General features: G+C 51.4%; 1 long non-coding RNA gene across 1 annotated transcript; it reads right to left on the bottom strand.

The window, feature by feature from the left end:
• Positions 1 to 10,468: 10,468 nt before the first annotated feature.
• LOC127491630 (uncharacterized) lies at positions 10,469 to 18,419 on the bottom strand. The gene is made up of 2 exons (XR_016231654.1): positions 18,208 to 18,419; positions 10,469 to 11,155 (listed from the first exon to the last, which is right to left on the bottom strand). It is a non-coding gene; the product is annotated as an uncharacterized LOC127491630 (long non-coding RNA).
• Between the last annotated feature and the right edge of the window lie 2,222 nt (positions 18,420 to 20,641).

The following is a 20,641-nucleotide window of genomic DNA, read 5'->3' as shown; positions in this document are numbered from 1 at the left end:
GCCTGCAGTTCTGGCATCCCCTGTGGGTGCCAGTTCGAGTCCTCGCTGCTCCACTTCTGATCCAGCTCTCTGCTATGGCCTGAGAAAGCAGTAGAAGATGTTCCAAGTGCTTGGGCCTTTGTACCCTTGTGGAAAACCCTGAAGAAGCTCCTGGTTTTGGTGAAGCTCCAGCTGTTGTGGCCATTTGGGGAGTGAACCAGTATAGATGGAAGACCTCTCTCTCTCCTCTCTCTCTCTCTCCCTTAACTCTGCCTTTCAAATAAATAAATAAATCTTCACAAAAGAAAAAAGAAACTTCCTTTCTTTACAATCCACCCAGGCTACTGTGCTGTGTTATTAGCCACATAAAACAGATTAATACAACTCCTCTTTCAGCAAACCTACCACACAGACAATCAGCAAGAATATGGGACTGTGGACAGCACAACCAATCAACAAGATCTAACTGGCAGGTGTAGAGTACTCCACCCAAAAAATAACAAAATGCACGATTTTTAAGCAGCCATGGAACACTTGCCAGAGAGACCACCACATCCTGGTCCATGAAACAAATCTCAACCAGCTGAAAAGAATTAAAATCACAGTGTTTCTTTGACGCACCATGGACTCAAACTGGAAATCAGTAACAAAGACACAAGAATATCTTAATACAGGTGTAAATCAGATGATACATTTCTAAGTAATGTATGGATCAAATAGGAAGTCTCACAAGTAATTTTAAAAGCATGTAAAATATAGGGCAGGCATTGTGACACTGCTGGTTAAGCTGCTGCCTGTGATGCCAGCATCCCATATGGGTCCTGGTTCCAAACCTGGCTGCTCCACTTCCCATCCAGTCCCCTGCTAATGAGGAAAGCAGCAGAACATGGCCCAAGTGCTTAGGCCCCTGCACCCTTGTGGGAGACCAAAGTGAAGCTTCAGGCTCCTGGCTTCAGCCTGGCCCAGCCCTGGCCACTGTGGCCATTTGGGGAGTGAACCAGCAGAAGGAAGAGCTCTCTCTATCTCTCTCCTTTTCTCTCTGTAACTCTGCCTTTCAAATAAATAAATAAATCTTTAAAATAAATAAGACACATAAAATATAGCAAAAATAAAAAAAACAGAACATTCACACGATGGCACATTTATAATTGTGTTTATTTCTTATATTAGAAATCAATAACCTAATCTATAAACTCAAATCAATACCTAAGTTCCTCCTTTGAGAAATGAGCAAAACAAACTAAAATCAATGACAAAGAGGGAAATAAAGACAAAAGCAGAAATCAATGTGGTTGAAGACGGGAAAACACTATAGAAAAATCAATAAGACAAAAAAAGTGATTCTTAAGTCAATGAAATTAATGAACATCTAGAAAAACCAAAAGACAGTAACAACAGAAAAGACACAAACCATCCGTATCACTGCGGCCCCTACCATCAAGAGGAAGAGAGCAAGGAAGCACTCTGAGCAGTTTCACACGCAGGAACCTGGCAACTCAGAAGCAGCAGACTCATTCATTGAAAACTATAAAGTCCCAATACTCATCAGGATGAAACAGACACTCTAAACAGCCCTATAAGCATCAAAAAAATTGAACTCACAATTAAAAAGCTCCCAAAATAGAAATATCTGAGACCAGATGGTTTCACTGGAGAGTGCTATCAAATATTTAAAGAAAAATTGCCATCGATCCTACAGAACCTCTTCCAGAAAATAAAAGAGAAAGGAATACTTTCCAGCTCCTTCCATGAAACCGGGAGTGCCCTGATAGCAACGCCAAAGAGAAAGCTCCAGTCCAAAGCCTCTCTTAGACTTGGATGCAGAGACACTCAACATAGCTAAAAAGAAATCTAATTATGTGTAAAAAGCACTGTACTCCACGGCCAAGTGGAATTATTCCAGGGATGTAAGACTGAGTCAACATTGGAAGCCTTATTTCTGCAATCCACCACATCAATAAACTAAAGAGAAATAGTCATATGATCACATCAATTGATGGAGAAAAAGCATTTGACAAAGTTCAATATCCATTCATAATTTTTTAAATCTCTTGGGAAATTAGCAATAAAGGAAAATTAACTTAATAAAGGATATTTATGAAAAAACCATAGGAAATTATATTTAATGGAGAAAACCCAAATATTTTCTCCCAAAGCTAAGGAATAAGGTAAGAAGTTCCACTCTCATCATTCTCATGTTAGAAGATCTAGTTACTACAATAAGACAAGAAAAAGAAACAAAAGTCATAGAAATCAGAAACAAAACCATCTATATATGAAGATGACATAATTATCTCTATAGAAAATCTCAAATTCACACACACACACACACATACACACACATACCCTCCTACAAGTAGCAAATGAGTTCATTAAGCTCACAGGATACCAACAAACAAAAAACAATCACATCTTGAAGAATGCATGGGTTGCCCATATCCCACATCAGAGTCCTGGGTTCACTTCTCGGCTCTGGCTCCTGACCCCAGCTCTTTTGTAATGCAGACCCTGGAAGCATCAGTGATAACTCAAGTAACTGGTCTCTGCCACCCATGTGAGAGACCTGGATTGAGGCTCCAGCTCCTGTCTTGAGCCCAGCCCAGGCCTGGCCATTGCTGGCATATGGAGAGCCAACCAGTGAACATGAGCCATGAAAATACACAAAAAGAAAATGAAAAGATAGACCGCAGGCTGGGAGAAAATGAGATTATCACTCTATAGCATCGGAAGAGCTAAAATAAAAAATAATAACAGCACTAAAGCTCAGGAGAATGTGGAGAAACTGGATCACGCATGTTCTTGGGAATGTCAATTGGTATAGCCATTCCAGGCAACAATAAAAAAAAAGCAACTGGGGCCAGCACTGTGGCGTAGTAGGTTAAGCCTCCACCTGCAGCACCAGCATCCCATATGGGCACCAGTTCTAGTCCTGGCTGCTCCTTTTCCAATCCAACTCTCTGCTATGACCTGGGAAAGCAGTGGAAGATGGCCCAAGTGCTTGGGCCCCTGCACCCACTTGGAAGACCCGGAAGAAAAAGCTCCTGGCTCCTGACTACAGATCTGCCCAGCTCCAGCCATTGCAGCCATCTGGGGAGTGAACCAGCAGATGGAAAACCTTTCCCTCTGTCTCTCCCTCTCTCTGTCTGTAACTCTACCTCTCAAATAATTTTCAAAAAAAATAAATAAATAGTCAAGTACAATAGGACCTTGGATGCTATCCTAGAGAAATGAAAACTTGTGTTTACACAAAAAACATATACCCAAATGTTCACAGCAGTATTTTTGTAATAACCAAAAGCTGGAATTCCAGCAAGAAAAGGGATGCACACCACAGGAATGGATCTCCCGGGCATCACGTTGAGTGAACCAGTCCCAAGTGGTTGCATATCGTACAATTCTATTCACGCAGGTTTTGAAATGACAACATTTGAGAAAGGAAGAACAACTGGCAGCTGCTAGGGCTTGGGCCAGGCGGAGGAGGAGCTACCAAAGGAGGGGAACTTTGCCTGTTAAGACCCTTCAGCATCTGGCTGTGGCAGGGTGTACGTGAACGTGCAGAGGCCATGAAACTGTAAATACACAGGTGCACATGCACACACACAAACCCATTACGCAAATAAGCCAGAGACAGCCACTGTGGAGTGGACCCTACCGCAAGCTGAGATCCATTACCCCGAAAGCCCAGTGGAGCCAAACTCAAATTTTACCCATTTTATTATTGTAAAGATAGCTCACACAAATGGCAAATGTGTAGCCATTTCCAGACTGCCTGCTTTGCATACTCAGTGAGACCTCACCCAACAGCTGCTGCCTACTGATAAGATAAGGCCAGAGCTGCAGACCAGGGCTCCACTCAGCACGTGCTGCTCAACAACAAGTCACCTTGACACCCAAGCCCCTCTCTCATCCCCTCCTGGAGGTCTTTTGCCCTCCCCCTTGTAAGTAGCAGCCACCTCGTTCCCTCTGGACAGACCTGTGCCAGGAAGGATTCCTGATTGCAATCCCATCCCAGCACCGCTCAATAAAACCTCCTGTGTGTTAGTGCCGCTCATGACTGTATCCATTAGACCAGATAACTCCTATCACACCTATAAGCACACACATAGACTCAAGAATGCAAATCAAACTGGGAAAATCCGAGTGAGATCAATGGGTGTATCAGCAGCAAGATGCAGTTTGCGATGTGATAGGAGAAATCTGTAAAATGTTCCCACTGGGTAAAACTAGGTAAAGGATCTCAGGGGTCTTATAACTATATATAAGTGCGTTTACTATTATCTGCAGGAAAAATTTCAACTGAAACCATTTCTGGTTGCTTGTAAACTCTACCCACCCCACTCTCATCGTGACAAGTGCTGGACAAACGGGGCTTTCCTTAGCTGGTGACACTGACACCCTCAACAGAGTAGCCCCCTGGGATTGCAGGCCACAGATCACATGCACACATGCACAGCACATATGTGTGCAAGCTCACACTTGAGCACACACATGCATGCTCACACATACACGGGCACCCCTCAACAGGCCCTGCACAGAAGCCCCCCATCCTTCCTCCTGCTAGGGGCACAGGGAGCTCAGAGCCCCCCTCCCTGCAGATCTGTGTATGACTATGACTCCAGGCGTTTCAGCAAAGTCACGGCCACTCGGCCTCCTCTACCACATGAGAGCTGGTCCTGCTCTGTAGGTTCTTCCTGTGAGGCCAGAGCTGGTGTCTGTAAAGACAGCGTCATCACACCCGATCCAGGTGAGCCAAGAGCCAGCATCGCTCTGACTAGAAATCTTCACCTCGCTTCTCAGCCTTTTGGCTAAGATCAAGTGTAGAAAGCATCACACCATACTCAAGCAAGAAATGGGCCCACAGTGGAGCCAGCAGGGAATGGACAGGGCCAGTGCCCCCGATCTGGAGCTGCTGTCCTTTGGAGAGAGCTGCTTCCTGCCTCCCCCAGGAGTGAGAGAGCCTGAGCAGGTGCCAGGCTGGTCTGCAGTAACCCCTTGTGGACCCTGCGTGTCCAGGCACACTCACTTCCGCTCTCATTGGTCAGAGCCCCACTCCCACCCTCTGCACTGGGCAGAAACCCCAGAGTTGTGGGTGGGCAGGGGTGGGGTCAGTGTGGCTCACCAGGCAGTCCTACCTCTGCCCTGCCTAGGGCTTCCCCCCAACCCCGGCCACCAACCCCGTCACCCCCAGCCTCTGCAGGCTGTGCCACACTTGAGGGGCCCCAGCCAGGCACACAGGCAGGAAGCTCCAAGCTACCACCAAAACAAGCAGCCAGAGGAAAAGGGTGCAGGAGACACCCAGAGAAACTCCAAGATCACTGCCAAGATTCCCCAGCCTTGAACACAGCACCCTTGGCAAAGGGTATCTCCAGAAGGCTCCGGCAGAGATGGCCGTCTTCCCACAGTCGGTTCCACGGACTGTTCCAGACTCCTGTTCCCCACCGTTGCCACAGCCGGGCTCTGCAGGTAGGGGCAGCTGCCCTGGCAGGGCCTGGAGCCCAGACGCCAGTCACAACACTCGGGAGTCCACAGAGCCCTGGAGTATCAACCTGAAGCCCTGGGGCGGGCTTTGAGTCAGAATTCACAGGGCCCGCTCCCTGAGTCAGCAAGACCTCCACCCCTGCCGGTCCTCTGCATGCGAGGCCGGTGGCCAGCGTGCTGAGCACTTTTGGAGCAGTGCTGTGATTTGACTGTGTTGCCCAAAGCTCACCTGTTGGGACTTCAATCCCCCATGCAACCACGTTGAGAGATGGCACCTTTATTTTTGTTTAAGATTTATGTATTTATTGAAGAGGTAGAGCAACAAAAAGAAAGAGACAGAGAGAGAGTCTTCCCTAAATGGCTGCAATGGCCCGGTCTGGGCCAGTTTGAAGCCAGGAGCCAGGAACTCCATTCAGGTCTCCCACAGGTGTGGCACAGGTCCAAGCCCTTGGGCCATCTGCTGCTGCTTTCCTAGGTGCATTAGAAGGGAGCCGGATCAGGAGTGGAGCATCCAGGACATAGACCCATGCTCCTTATGGGATGCCAGTGTCATGGCAACTTAACCTGCTGCACCACAATGTGGGTTCCTGTCTTTACCATGGGGGTACGTCAGTGATCAAAGCAAGTTCACTCCCAGCCTCTCATTTACCCCCACCTTCTAGCTCACTCTCACCACAAGACATGCTGGTGCCCTCAGCCATGGTATGATACAGCACAGGGCCCTCACCAGATGCAGCCCAGGCCAGCCATCAGAAACTTCCCAACTTCCAGAACCATGAGCCAAAGAGATCCCTGTTGTTCACGAATGACACAGTCTGTGCTATTCCGTTATAGGAGAATCAAATTAAGTCGGTAAGAACTGCGCAGGGCAGAGGAGAGCTCATAGTAACAAATCCTGGGCTGGGGGTTTACACAGCTCGGGACCCCCACATGCTACATCACAGCGCCTGCGTCAAGTTCCCCTACCCCACTTCTGATCTCCCTGCTAACGTGTGCGCCCTGGGAGGCAACAGATGATAGCTCAAGTTCTTGAGTGCCTGCCACCACATAGGAGATCTGGATTGAGCCCTAGGATCCTGGCTTCAGCCTGACATATCCTTGGCTGCTGCAGGCATAAGGGAGCAAACCAGTGGGTGGGAGATCTCTCTCCTCTCTCTCTCTCTCCTCCCCCCGCCTCACTTTCAAATAAAATGAGAATGAATGAAGGGATAAACATTTTTTAAATCCTACATAATCATACTTAGGTGAGGTATTTCAAGCAGCCAAAATGCGGCCAGCACTATAGCACTGTGGGCTAAGCCACCACTTGCGACGCTGGCATCCCATATGAGTGCCAGTTCGAGCCCCAGCTGCTCCATCTCCAATCCAGCTCCCTGTTGGTGCACCTGAGCTGGGAAGTCAGCAGAGAATAGCCCAAGTGCTCGAGTCCCTGTCGTCCATGTGGGAGACCTGGAAGAAGCTCCTGACTCCTGGCTTCAGCCTGGCCCAGGCCTGGCCGTTGTGGCCACTTTGGGAGTGGATCAGCAGATGGAAGATTTGTGTGTGTGTGTGTGTGTGTATCTATCTGTCTGTCTCTCTTGGTCAGTCTGCCCTTCAAATATATAAATACTTTTAAGATCAATTAGTCAAGTTGTATTTATGAAATGCATGAAATTTGCATTCCTTGAATAAAAGGCTCGGGGGGGGGGGGGGGGGGTAATGAATTGACTAAACAGCCAAATTCACTGAATCAAGGAGAGGACTGAGGGAAGCAGGAAACGGAAAGTAACTAACGGACAGCAACAGGCTCCAGCCGAGCACAGGGAGAAGGCTCTGCAGAGCTTACACTCAACAAGACTCCTCCAAGTCTCCCCTGAGTGTTTCACCGGGCAGTTAGGATCCCCCTGCGCATGCCCACATCCCGCTCTGATTCCAGCCTCCTGCTAAAGCACAGCTCGGGAAGCACCAAGTGATGACTGAACCGGCTGGGTCCCGGACAGCTGCAGAGGAGACCTGGACTGAGCTCCCATCAGGCTCAGGCCTGGCCCAGCTCCAGCTGTGAGAGCACTCGGAGCGGCCGGCGCCGTGGTGCAGCGGCTTAAGCAGTTGCCAGCATCCCTTGTGGGTGCCAGTTCAAGTCCCGGCTGCTCCACTTCCAAGATCCAGCTCTCAGCTAATGTACCTGGGAAAGCAGCCAAGGATGGCCCAAATCCTTGTGCCCTTGCCACACACTTGGGAGACCTGGAAGAAGCTTCTGGCTCCTGGCTTCAGCCTGGCCTCGCACCAGTTGCTGTAGCCATTTGGGAGTAAACCAGCAGATGAAAGACCTCTCTCTCTCTCTCTCTCTCCCCCTCTCTCTGTAACTCTGCCTTTCAAATAAATAAATAAATCTTAAAAAAAAAATTTTTAGAAGAACACTTGGAAAGTGAGCCAATGGATAAGAGATATCCATCTGTTATTCTCTCTTTCTCTCTCTCTTCTCTCTTCCTCTTTCCAATACATTAATTTTAAAAATAATAATGTGTTAGGGTAGGCCTACTGGAAAGTGTTCTCAGACCCTAAAATTTAAAATAAATAAGTGGGACCAGCTCTGTGGCATAGTGGGTAAAGCCACCACCTGCAGTGCTGGCATCCCTTATGGGCGCCGGTTCAAGTCTCGGCTGCTCCACTTCCGATCCAGCTCTCTGCTATGGCCTGGGATAGCAGTAGAAGATGGCCCAAGTCTTTGGGCTCCTGCACCCACATGGGAGACCTGGAAGAAGCTCCTGGCTCCTGGCTTCAGATCTGGCTGTTGCGGCCAACTGGGGAGTGAAACAACAGATGGAAGACTCTCTCTGCCTCTCCCTCTCTGTGTGTAACTCTGACTTTCAAATAAATAAATAAATCTAAAAAAAAAAAAAATAAGCACAAGTGAAGACAGGGAAGTAGAGCCAGGGCCCCAGAAGCCCAGCCTGCCTCACAAAGGCAGGCGGGGCCCTAGGAGAGCTGCCCTCATCTATATGCTAATTAGTCCGTGCAAGAATTACGGGGTTAATTAAGCGTCACCACCCTCCCTCCGTTTTATCTGGCCAGGACACTGAGGCGAAAGGAAGAAATCACAACCTCTGATCAAATTAGCTGTCCACCAGCGCTCCAGGCCCCTGCTCTCCACCGGGCGGGCTACGGAAAGCCAGCTCCAAGTTAATCATGTTTATTTCACAAGGCACCGGGGACTTGCAAAGTGATTAGGAATCAAAGGCAGGAGCCACCAGCCCCTAACCCTTCTGCTATCAACTTCCTTGGGGCAAAGGAGCTGCTTTATCGCTGCTGGACAGGGACCACAGAGGCCACCCTAGGGCCCCAAGGGCAGTTAGCAGTGGGGCAGGAGGCTGCTGGAGGTGGAGGGTGGGCAATGCCAATGCGGGGTCTCTCCTGCTTTCCTGCACCTGCACCAACCCTTACTACTCTGCAAGGGGCCATGGCCTCTTTTATGTTTCTGCCCTTCCGGGTGGCCCCAAGTAGGTGATTTCAATTCTCTGAGCCTCAGGTTTCTGTTTGTCCAGTGGGGAGATGGCACCCACCCTGCAGAGTGAGGCTGGGGCACCGTGTGCAGAGCGTGAGCAGCCCTGGGAAGCTGGCTTTTGTCCCCTTTGTCCCCCAGCTTCAATCCCTGTGACTGCGCAGAACCGTGAGGCTCAGAGCCACACCCCACCCCTCCTCGCCCCTGAAGTATTCCAGAGAACTCAGGGTGTGCCTGGCAGTCACCTGAACCTCCACAGCAGGCGTGCACTTGGCGTGGGGCCCACACCCCTGCTTCCCTAAGGGACAGTGCCTGGCGCCCAGGAGGCAGCAGCAAGCACATGCTAAATGCACGCCCTGAAAAGGTGCAAGGCGGGGCCGGCGCTGTGGCACAGCAGGTTAACCTACACCTGCTGTGATGACATCCCTTACGGGCATCAATTCGAGCCCCAGCTGCTCTGTTTCTGATCCAGCTCCCTGCTAATACGCCAACATCCTGTACAGGTGCTTGTTGTTGTTCCAGCTGCTCCACTTTCTTTCTTTCTTTTTTATTTTTTTTTTTGACAGGCAGAGTGGACAGTGAGAGAGAGAGAGGGAGAGAAAGGTCTTCCTTTTGCCGTCGGTTCACCCTCCAATGGCCACCGCGGCCGGCGCACTGCGCTGATCCGATGGCAGGAGCCAGGAGCCAGGTGCTTTTCCTGGTCTCCCACGGGGTGCAGGGCCCAAGCACCTGGGCCATCCTCCACTGCACTCCCTGGCCACAGCAGAGAGCTGGCCTGGAAGAGGGGCAACTGGGACAGAATCCGGCACCCCGACCGGGACTAGAACCCGGTGTGCCGGCGCCACTAGGCGGAGGATTAGCCTAGTGAGCCGCGGCGCTGGCCCCAGCTGCTCCACTTTCAATCCAGCTCTTTGCTAATAGCCCGGGAAAGCAGCCGAGGGATGGCCCAAGTGCTTGGGCCCCTGCCACACATGTGGGAGACTCAGATGGAGTTCCTGGCTCCTGCCTTCAACCTAGCCCAGACCTGGCCATTAAGGCCATTTGGTGAGTGAACCAGTGGATGGAAGATGTCTCTCAGCCGGCGCCGCGGCTCACTAGGCTAATCCTCCACCTTGCGGCGCCAGCATACCGGGTTCTAGTCCCTGTTGGGGCGCCGGATTCTGTCCCAGTTGCTCCTCTTCCAGGCCAGCTCTCTGCTGTGGCCCGGGAGTGCAGTGGAGGATGGCCCAAGTGCTTGGGCCCTGCACCCCCATGGGAGACCAGGAGGAGGCATCTGACTCCTGCTTTCAGCGCAGCTCCAGTCGTGGCAGCCATATGAGGGGTAACCCAATGGAAGGAAGACCTTTCTCTCTGTCTCTCTCTCTCACTGTCTAACTCTGTCAAATAAATAAATAGAAAAAGAGGAGGCTTAGAGGTCATTACCCAGACTCACTAAATACAGTCATCACCACCACCCCGCATATACACAGTGACACATTTCAAGACCCCCAAAGGATGCCTGAAGCCACACATCATACTGAGAAGGTCTTATACACACTTACTATGATGAGGTTTAATTTATAAATAGGTACAGCACGGGATTAGCAACACTACCTTCAGTGGATCCTAGCAACCTCAGCATACAATATTTTTTCCTTCCTTAAAATGAGGACTTTCACTTCAGACACTTCCACTCTGCAGCTTCCCTTTGGCATAGCTGAAGCTGTGACTTCCCAGCATCACTGCTGTTCACCGCGGGGACGCCACACTAAGTCATGTGACGGTGGCATGTGCACAAGCCCTGGGATACCACAACAGTCCATCAGATAGCAGCACAGCCACTAAGTGACTAACAGGCCACTGGTGGATACGCTGGACCTCCAAGGGTGAGCCATGTCCCAGGCAGGATGGAGCAGGATGGCCGGAGACTTCACTGTGCCACTCGGATGGTGCACGGCTCAGAACTCATGAACGGGGGGCACACGCTTGGCACAGCTGCAATGTCACCAATTGGAATTCCTGCACCACATATGACAGCGCCTGCTTCAAGTCACAGCTCCTCCACTCCCAATCCAGCCTCCTGCTGAGAGACCACAGGCCAGTCGCTGAGTGCCTGCCCAACTTGAGCTCCAGTCTCCTGGTTTCAACCCGGTCCAGCCCTGCCTGTCGCAGGCACTTGAGAAATGAGCCAGCAGATGGAAGATCTCTTTCCGTCTGTCTCTTTGTCTCTCTGCTTTTCAGCTGAAATGAAAAATAAAAAAAGAAGCAGTTTCTGGGTGGGGAGACAGCTTCTGATTTATTTATTTCTCAAATTTTCCAGAGTGGATCACTCACACACATCAGCACCTCTCTCTCGCAATACTACTACAACAAATTAACATCTGCGGATTTTTACTATCTGGGTTTGACACTGAGCCCTGGCTCCTGCCCCCGGTAATGCACATCCTGGGAGGCAGCAGTGATGGACCAAGATTGGGCCCCTGCGCCTCACGGGGCAAACCCAGATTGCCATCATGGCTCCAGCTTTGGCTCCGCCTAATTCTGGTCATGGCAAACATTTGGGCAGTGAACCAGTGAATGAGGGCGCGCTCTCTCTCTCTCTCTGCTTTTCAAATAAATAGTTTTGGAAATTAAATAAGATGCATATCAACCCAGAAGGACCAAGAGAATGAGACAGGGGACAGCAGCAGACACAACGGGCAACCCACTTTGGAACCCAGAAAATGGGAGGAGAAACACGGATTCTGAGCGCCTGGGGCAGCTGTACTCAGCAGGGTGAGAGGCAGCGCCAAGAGGAAATGATTGCTGACCCCAAAACACCCATCGGTACCCAGGATAGAGGAGCCCAGCTCAGATCTGAAGGGCAGAAGGAAGTGGAAGAGGCCACACAAGGTATTATCCCAGCTGGGACAATTTGGGAGGGGCACCGTTAATAGCTGCCCCTCAGTATCCAGGGAAGAATGGTTTCCAGGAACCCCAGGTGCTTAAGGCCCTTATATGATGACACACAAGCTGTGCACACCCTCCATACTCTTTAAATCATCTCTAGATTACTTATAATACCTACGATAGTGTCAGTGTAAATAGTTAATATACCATATGTTTATATATATTTATTATGTATTATATTATATATATTATATATTACATATACCATATGTAATATACCATATGTAAATAGTTAATATACCATATTGTTTAGAGAGGAATGACAAGAAAAAAATATGTGCATGCTCAGTCCAGATGTAAATGTCTTCCTAGCATTTTTATTCCATAGGCAGTTAAATCCATGGATGCAGAACCTTAGATTGGAGGAATAACTCTAACTAAACCACGACAGCAGACACAGCGTGGGATTGCCTGAGACAGGGGAGCACCCTAGGGTCGGCCAAAAGTCTGTGATAATGACAGTAGAGGCTCAGAGACCCTAACTCCAGACTGGGATCTCCTTGCACATAGGAGAGTGGGAACAGGTGCAGTGTACGCGCGGGAAGGAGGCAGAAGTCTGTCCTCAAAAGAACAGAGCCAGGGCCAGCTCTGTGGTACAGCAGGTTAACGCCCTGGCCTGAAGTGCCGGCATCCCATATGGGCGCTGGTTCTAGTCCCGGCTGCTCTACTTCCGATCCAGCTCTCTGCTGTGGCCTAGGGAAGCAGTAGAAGATAGCCCCAGTCCTTAGGCCCCTGAACTTGCGTGGGAGACCCAGAGGAAGCTTTTGGCTCCTGGCTTTGGATTGGTGCAGCTCTCACCGTTGCGGCCAACTGGGGAGTGAACCAGTAGATAAAAGACCTCTCTCTCTCTCTCTGCCTCCCCTTCTCTCTCTGTGTAACTCTGACTTTCAAATAAATAAATAAATCTTAAAAAAAAAAAAAAAAAAAAAAAAAAAAAAAAAAAAAACAGAGCCACAACCCTCAGTCCTCACCTGACCCATGCCCTGGGAGGCAATGTATGGGGCTGTTGTGCAAAAAACAGATCTCGGGCCTGGAGTCTGGGGTCCCCCAGTGAGAAAGCCCCATCACCACACATGCACTGTACAACAGGGCCCTGCCTCCACCCAAGGACACCCTACTCACTGCCAGCACTTCCTTCTTAACTATGAACAGGCAGGGGCGGCGCTGTGGCACAGAGGGTTAAAGCCCTGGCCTGAAGTACTGGCATCCCATATGGCCACCAGTTCGAGACCTGGCTGCTCCACTTCTGATCCAGCTCTCTGCTATGGCCCGGGAAAGCAGTACACCCACGTGGGAGACCTGGAAGAAGCTCCTGGCTCCTGACTTTGGATCTGCTCAGCTCCGGCCATCTGGGGAGTGAACCAGCAGATGGAAGACCTCTCTCTTAACTTTCAAATAAAAAGTCTCTCCATGTTTCAAATAAATAAAATAAATCTTTTTTTTTTAAAGCTATGAACAGGCAGTCTCGGCCAGCAAACATTTGAGGAGATCCTCCAACCCAGGAAAAGGAAACAGAAGCCAAGACAATCAGGGGTAATATATATATAAAATCTATCTAAATTATCAGAGAGGTACTGCACACAGAGAGCAGGGGTGGGGCTCTGTGGAAAGGAACAGATGCATGGTTTGCTCTCAGAAATTAAAATTACCATGCTGAAATGTGTATGGGGAAAAAAAGAAAGTGGAATAAAAATAGGCAAAGAGCAGAACAAGAGACGGAAACAAGGAAAGCCAAGGTGAAGGGGTGAATCGGAAGACTTGGCTATCTGACTAATAGGCAATCCAGGCAGAGAATGAAGGAGATGCGGGCGGGAGGAGAGATTAGAGAAATGCTATTAACCATTTTCTAGGTCAAGCCTTTCTGATTAAAAGGGGGGCCCAGGAGTGGCCTGTGCTATGAGGGACAGACATCCTGCACCGAGGTGTACCTCATTCCAAGACTTCAGAATGGCTGGGAGAAACAGTAGCTTCCAGGGGTGGGAGAGAGAAAGACACAGGGAAAGCAAGGGGGATGGTCTTCCACTTATCAATCATGAAACTAGAAGCTAGAAGGGGGGGGGTGTGCAAGACCTTCAATTCTATAGAAAAAAAAAGTCTTTGATTGTTGAATCAAGAATTCTGTACCTGGGGCCAGCATTGTAGCATAGCAGGTTAAGCCACCATCCGCAATACCAGCATTCCACGTGGGTGCCAGTTCAAGTCCTGGCTGCCCCACTTCCAATCCTTCTCCCAGCTAATGCTCCTGGGAAAGCAGCAGAGGATGGTCCAAGTCCTTGGGCCCCTGCACCCACATGGGAGACCCAGATGAAGCTCCTGGCTCCTGGCTTCAGAGCAGCTTAGCCTTGGCTGTTGCAGACATCTGGGGAGTGAACCAGTAGATGGAAGATCTCTCTCTCTCTCTGCAACTCTGCCTTTCAAATAAATAAATAAATCTTAAAAAGAAAGCAAGAATCCTGTACCCAGTGGTCGAATGTTAGTGTGCTGGCTCTCAGCCTCCAGTCAGGTGGGACAATGAGAACTCCGCTTCCCAACCATGGTCACAGCTGGGGTCCCCCGTGTCCACTGGCTCTGGTGGAGGCAGCTTTCAGGAAGCTTCTAGAAGTCAATCCTCATCTAGAAGAGGCTCATTTTCCTTTAACAGGCCCCGAGGCCTTCGGCTGCTTCCACTGCACCGACAATGCTGGGGGCAGGGCTTCTTTCCAGAAGACTGAGTCTGGATGGGAGCCTGGAGGGTCCAACCTCCGGCGTCCAGAAATTCCAAGGACGCTGCTGGGGCAGGAACAACTCCAGACTCAGCCTCAGGAACACCGGAGGACCTCAGTTCTGTGTTGTTCTGAAAATAAGCCCCTGCCTTTTTTTTTTTTTAAGATTTATTTATTTATTTGAGAGGTAGAGTTACAGACAGAGGGAGAGATAGAGAGGTCTTCCATCTGCTAGTTCACTCCCCAAATGGCTGCAACACAGATCCAAAGCCAGGAGCCAGGAGCTTCTTTCAGGTCTCCCACATGAGTGCAGGGGCCCAAGGACTTGGGACCATCCTCTACTGCTTTCTCACAGGCCACAGCAGAGAGCTGGATTGGAAGAGGAGAAGCCGAGACTCGAACCATTGCGCATATGGGATGCCGGCACCCAACGCAGAGGCTTAGCCTGCTGTGCCACAGCGCCGGCCTCACAATTGCTTCTTTATAGTCCTTCCAAAAGTTGTCCTGCATTGAAGGCTGCACTCTGCTGACCCAGGGCCTCCCGGGCAGCCTTTTCCAGCCCTAGCCTGCCAGCAGAGGCTGAGGACCAAGCACCCAGAGTGAAGGCTTCTGGCAAGCCCAGCCTTGCCTGCAGGGCACATGGAGACAGCCACTGCTGGAGCCAAGGGGCATGAGCAGGTGCTCCCTGACTCCCCATCTAAGAGGATAAGATCCCCAACTGAGATGGCTGAATCCGTTACCCTACCACGCATCCCGGACAAGCAGCACAGAGCACAGCTCTGCATCAGCGACCAGCAGCTGCCGCTGCCCACCATGACCAGAGCGGATCCAACTACATCTCGCCAGCACAGGGAAAGACTCAAATTCCGAAGAGAAAGTACAATGTCCACTGAATTCCCATCGCTTTTGTGCCATTGCCAAGTCTGAAATTCTTCATCTACAGCCACTCAGCGTTCTTGCAGGTGTATATGTCACCTCCGCTCTGGGGCTCCCCCACCAGGCTGCGACCGGGACTTCACCGGAGGCGGAGCCAGGCGTCTGGCCAGGCTTCCTCCCCTCCCTATCCTGGGGTCCCCGCTCCCCAGTGTCGCTCCCCGTCTTCGTGGAGGAACGACACAGGACCCTGCGCTGTTCTTCTGTCTGCTCGGCCCTTCCCGGGTTTGCTGCTGGTTCTTCCCGGGTTGGCTACCGTCCCTTCCACCTCCGTGGAAGGGCGGTTCCCCCTGCCACATTCCCCACTTCCGCGGGGGAGCGGCACACCGCTGGCCGGCTCTCTCGGGGGCTACACAGGTGTTCCTCTTAGATGTTCCCCTTAGATGTTCCTGGTGCATGCCGTCTCTCTCCTCCTTTATAGTCCTCCTCCGCCAATCCCAACTCGGCTGCCCACACGCCGAGTACGCTGCTCTCCTCCAATCAGGAGTAGGTCCTACAGTTTATTGGTTGAACTGGAGGCAGCTGGGTAGAAGCTGTTTTCTCCTCTCCCAGCGCCATATTGTGGGAGAGCAGATGCATAGAATAAGTCTTAATTCCAGTAACTTAGTCTAGTCCAAGTTGCTCCCAGTTGCTCCCCACACCCAGGAGTATTTTCTTACTGAATCTCTTTCCCAGGATCTATTCTGGGGAACATATTCAGGTGTGCAAGGATCCTCCGATTCCCACCCCCACCCATGCACCTGCTCTTAGGAATCCACTGGGGGTTGTGAATCAGAACAGGAAGTCGGAGTCGTTGGGGAATCCCAAGGCTGCAGCGACTGGGGCCGCAGGCAGGAGGTGGGGGAAGGGTTTATCCAGGAAGCACAGGGGTGCTGCAGAAGAGGAGACTCATAGAAGGGCCATTTGACTCATTGGAAAGTAATATTGATTCACATATAAATGATCTGGTGAGGCATTTAGAAAAAAAAAAAAACAGATGGATGCATAGAAATCCAAATAACGGAGAAATGTGCACATAGTCCAGGAAACATTATCATCATCTATTTCACTGTGCAATAAGCCCGATTTACTGTCCTTACGGACATACCGACTACTTATGCTGTTAGAGGAGTACACTGAGTAGGGAGAGGCAGAGGGGGAGGGGCCTAGGCAGGGGAGCGTGCAGCCGGCCAGGGCTCCCGCTTCCACTGCAGGCGATGGGCAGTGTTTAAACCTGAGTCATCAAAGGAACAGCCAACTCAGCACAGTGTTTAAATATGAGCTGTGAGCATTGCAAACGGAAATCCACTGGACTTCAGTGTGTCCCTTTAAACCTCATTGCTTGGCTTGCAAAGGGCTGACGCAGAGCTTCTGTGGGACACACATCCACACACACCCCGACGAGGCAAAAGAAAGGTGGGAGGGAAAAAAATGGAGACACAAAGGAAGCAGAGAGAGAGACAGGTGGTGGGGAGACGTGGCCTGAGCACATGAGGAAGCCCTTATTCACCCAGGGCCACAAGGGGCACACAGGGCCCAGCCCCACAACCAAGGAGGACTCAATGGCCACACAAACATGCAAGATCTTCCAGAGTTCATGGAAAATGCATTTGATGAAGAAACCATGCACGGAGTTCAGAAATATTTTTTTCGTGTCAAAATAAATTTACCTGTTAATACAATTATCCAGGAACTTTCTGAAGTGCCCTCAGATAAAGTGATCTAAAATCTCTCCAATCCTAAGCTCCACCCACCATCAGCCTTTGCTGCCCACAGCTGCACACAATGGAGCCAGCCGTGGGAGTCGAGCATTGCTTTCCTCACTTGTCAAATGGAGGGTGTCTTGCCCAGGTCACACATGGCGCACAGCTCAGGCTGGGTTCCAGTGGCTGGCGTGTGGCCTTGGGTGGGGGCCAAAAGTCTCAGAACGTCCACTTCCTCAAGGGCTAGGTTACAAAAGTGCCCAGTGGTGCAGCAGGTTAAGCCACCGCCTGGGACATCGCATCCCATATTGGAGTGCTGGTTCAAGTCCCAGCCACTCTGCACTTTCAGTCCAGGTTCCTGCTAACGCAGCCTGGATGATGGCCCAAGTACTTGGGTCCCTGCCACCCACATAGGAGACCAGGATGGAGTTCCGTTGCAGACATTTGAGGAGTGAACCAGCAGATAGAAGGTCTCTCTGTGTCTTTCTTTCACCCCGCATTTCAAATCGATGAAAATTATTGAATAAAAAGCTCCCACTGTCCTTCGCAGTAACTCCCACCGATCTGGGCTGGCTGGCTTTCATGGATAGCATGAGGCAGATGCGACCTTGTACCAACACTGAGCCAGACCCAGGAGACCTTGCATTCTTGCTGCTCTTAGAACCTGCCATTGCCGTGGGAACAAACTCTGGTCAGCCTATTCGGGAGAGACATGGCCCAGTCCCCATCAAACCCCGCCAACCGCTGGCACGCTTCCCTGCTTGGGAACCAAGCCACAGGCCCCCAACAGACGGCCCACTGACCACAGGCATTCGAGCAGGCCCGGTTGAGTAATCTATCTCATCCAGACCAGAAGACCTGCCCAGAAGTACTGCAGGCTAACTGGATGGCTGTGGCTTTTCCAAATCCCTGAGTTTCGGGAACCTTTTGCTTCTGTGAGAAATGGCGCTGTTTAGAACTATCGCCGGCCTTCCCCTCCACCTCCAACACCTGAGTGCAGAAGACTTTTAGCAACTGATTTTCTTACCGAGAGCCTTGTTGGAGGAGGCCAAGGCGGCCAAAGGTCAACCCGCAGCGACCCCCTAAAGCAGCCCCGGACTCGGAGCCGCATGGCTGCATGGAGAAGCAACAAGCAATTCCGCATTGCAAGCAGCTCTGGCCAGCAAAGATTTAACCACCCTAATTGGCTTATTGATTTTGCAATCACATTTTAAGATGCACAATCTGCCACCACCTCCCTTAGCCATTAACAGCAGCCTCCCAGGGAAGTTTTATCTCCCCCACCTGTGGCCCAGACCCTGCGCCAGGAGGGGCCAGGCAGCCCTCCCTGACCTGATCATGCAGTTAGATTGGTGAGCACTAGCCTAACCCACCAGCCCCCACTCCCCGCCCCAGACAGTGGCGGTGGATTCAACAACAGTACAGGGGCCCTGGGGCTCGGGACGCTGCCTCTGCAAATCACCCTTCACTCCACCACTGTGCTAAGCTCATCTGCTTCACCCTGATTCCCGCAGGAACTCCATGGGGGAGCACTGGGTTTGGAGTCGGAGCACACAGGCTGCACCTGTGCTTTCTAAGTCTGATGGAGACACAGACACTGGAGAATGGTGGTCACACACCGTCTGTCAAAGCCCCAGAACCCTGCCAAGAAAGGAGGCTCAAACACTCCCCTCCGTGCAAGGTCCACCAGAGACTGCCTAGGCATCCTGGCTCTGTATCCCAGGCACCTGAGCTCAGCCCAAGGAGCCTGTGATCCCCACTGCCCAGGAGGCCCCACCCAGAATTGGATGCCTCTAGTGCTCACCGACTCCACGCAAACCTCACCTTTATGGCTGAGCAAACAGCCGTGTGCAGAGGGGCCTTAGCTTGTCCCCCTGAGTGGCAGGGGCCGCACCCATGCAAATGCCAGACTGCCCGTGCGGTGCTCCCCCTAGCGGCAGGGCAGCCTCTGCTGCAGTTCTCAAGGCTCCCAGACAGTACTGGATCCCCGTGTAGGAGAGGAAGGGGGTGTCCCAGGCTTTGCCCACTTGGGGAAGCAGAATGTGGAGGGCATATATCCAGGTGTGCATCCACCTGGCTTCATAACCCAAGACTAGATGCTACTAACCAAGAGGCCCACTGGAATGGCATGGCGACACGCTAGCAAATGAGACATACAAAGTGTTGTCATATGTTAGAGGGACACCGTGAGGGGAGACAGCTTCTGGACCCCCATAGCCAGTCTGCCTGCCTCTTGCCTCAGCGCCTCTGACCCTGTCCAGGCCCCTCTCGGCTCTCAGCCTGTGCTCAATCTATTCCATCTCAGAGGGTCTGGTCACGACCGCGCAAGCCCCCAGCACTCACGTGCGAAATGGATTTCCTGAAGCCATGCTTCTTCGCTTCCTACACCGTGCTCTGCACCCCACAGGAATCACAGCTCCTCTGAGGTCCGAGGTGGGAAAAATCGGACTGGCCTGTGGAATCCCAGCACAAGGCCTTAGTTCCCGGTCGTCCAACAGCATCATGGGAGAAGGAGAGGTGGTCCCTCTGCCCAGCTCAGGGGGATTCACGCCTGTTCATACCACCTGTCCCATCCCACCACCACCAAAACCCACACCCCATTACCAACAAGGAAGCACTGAGCGAGGTGACCCAGAGAGCCTCATCCTGGAGTGCGTCTCTGCCTTCTCCCTTCTTCTGAGTGATTGACACCTGCAGGCCGGAGCACCAGGAGATCCCACGGGAGCCCAAGCACCAGTGTTGCTCAGATCCTTCTGCGGTCTCCCAGTACATAGCGTCTGCAGAGAAGAGAAAATGCCAGAATTCCATGACTCCTATGTAGCAAATAGGGCAAGGGGGAGGGGTGCTGGTCTGCACTCTCAAAAGTTCCAGGACAGCAGAAGGGAGGCTGCCTCCAAACGCCCTCCTGTGTAGACCCCCAGAGAAGCCCCCCGACCCGTGCAGACCGTGGCCCCTGCTCTGGAGCATTTACAAACCAGTCCCAGGAGCAGCACCTGCTCACCAGCTCAGGAGGGGCTGCCCTGGGCTCATCCACTGTCCAGGCTGTGGGGACAACACTCATACCCTCTCTCTGGGTTACTGCGCCAAACTCAGCTCTGTCTCTCGCCCGGGGGGAGTCACTTGCTGTTTTGGGGACAAGCCAAAGTGGACGGCTCTCTGCACAGGGCCCCCGACACTTCCTGGAAAGGGCTGTTGCACCCGCCACCCCCAGCAGGAGATCAAGGAAATGCTGTTTAAAATCTGAGTGCCCTGGTCAGTCACCGCGGCACAGCGGGGTTAAGCCAAAGCCATTCCATAAGGGCACCAGTTCAAGACCTGGCTGCTCCACTTCTGATCCAGCTCTCTGCTCATGAGCCTGGGAAAGCAGCGGAAGATGTTCCAAGTGCTTGGGTCCCTGTCACCCACATGGGAGACCCAGAAGAAGCTCCTGCCTTCAGACTGGCCATTTGCAGATAGAAAAT

The sequence above is a fragment of the Oryctolagus cuniculus genome, chromosome 3 (assembly GCF_051225735.1).
Source record: "Oryctolagus cuniculus isolate XC-2025 breed Fujian yellow rabbit chromosome 3, ASM5122573v1, whole genome shotgun sequence".
In the NCBI taxonomy this organism is placed as follows: Eukaryota; Metazoa; Chordata; class Mammalia; order Lagomorpha; family Leporidae; genus Oryctolagus; species Oryctolagus cuniculus.
This window is presented reverse-complemented; position numbering and strand designations above follow the sequence as displayed.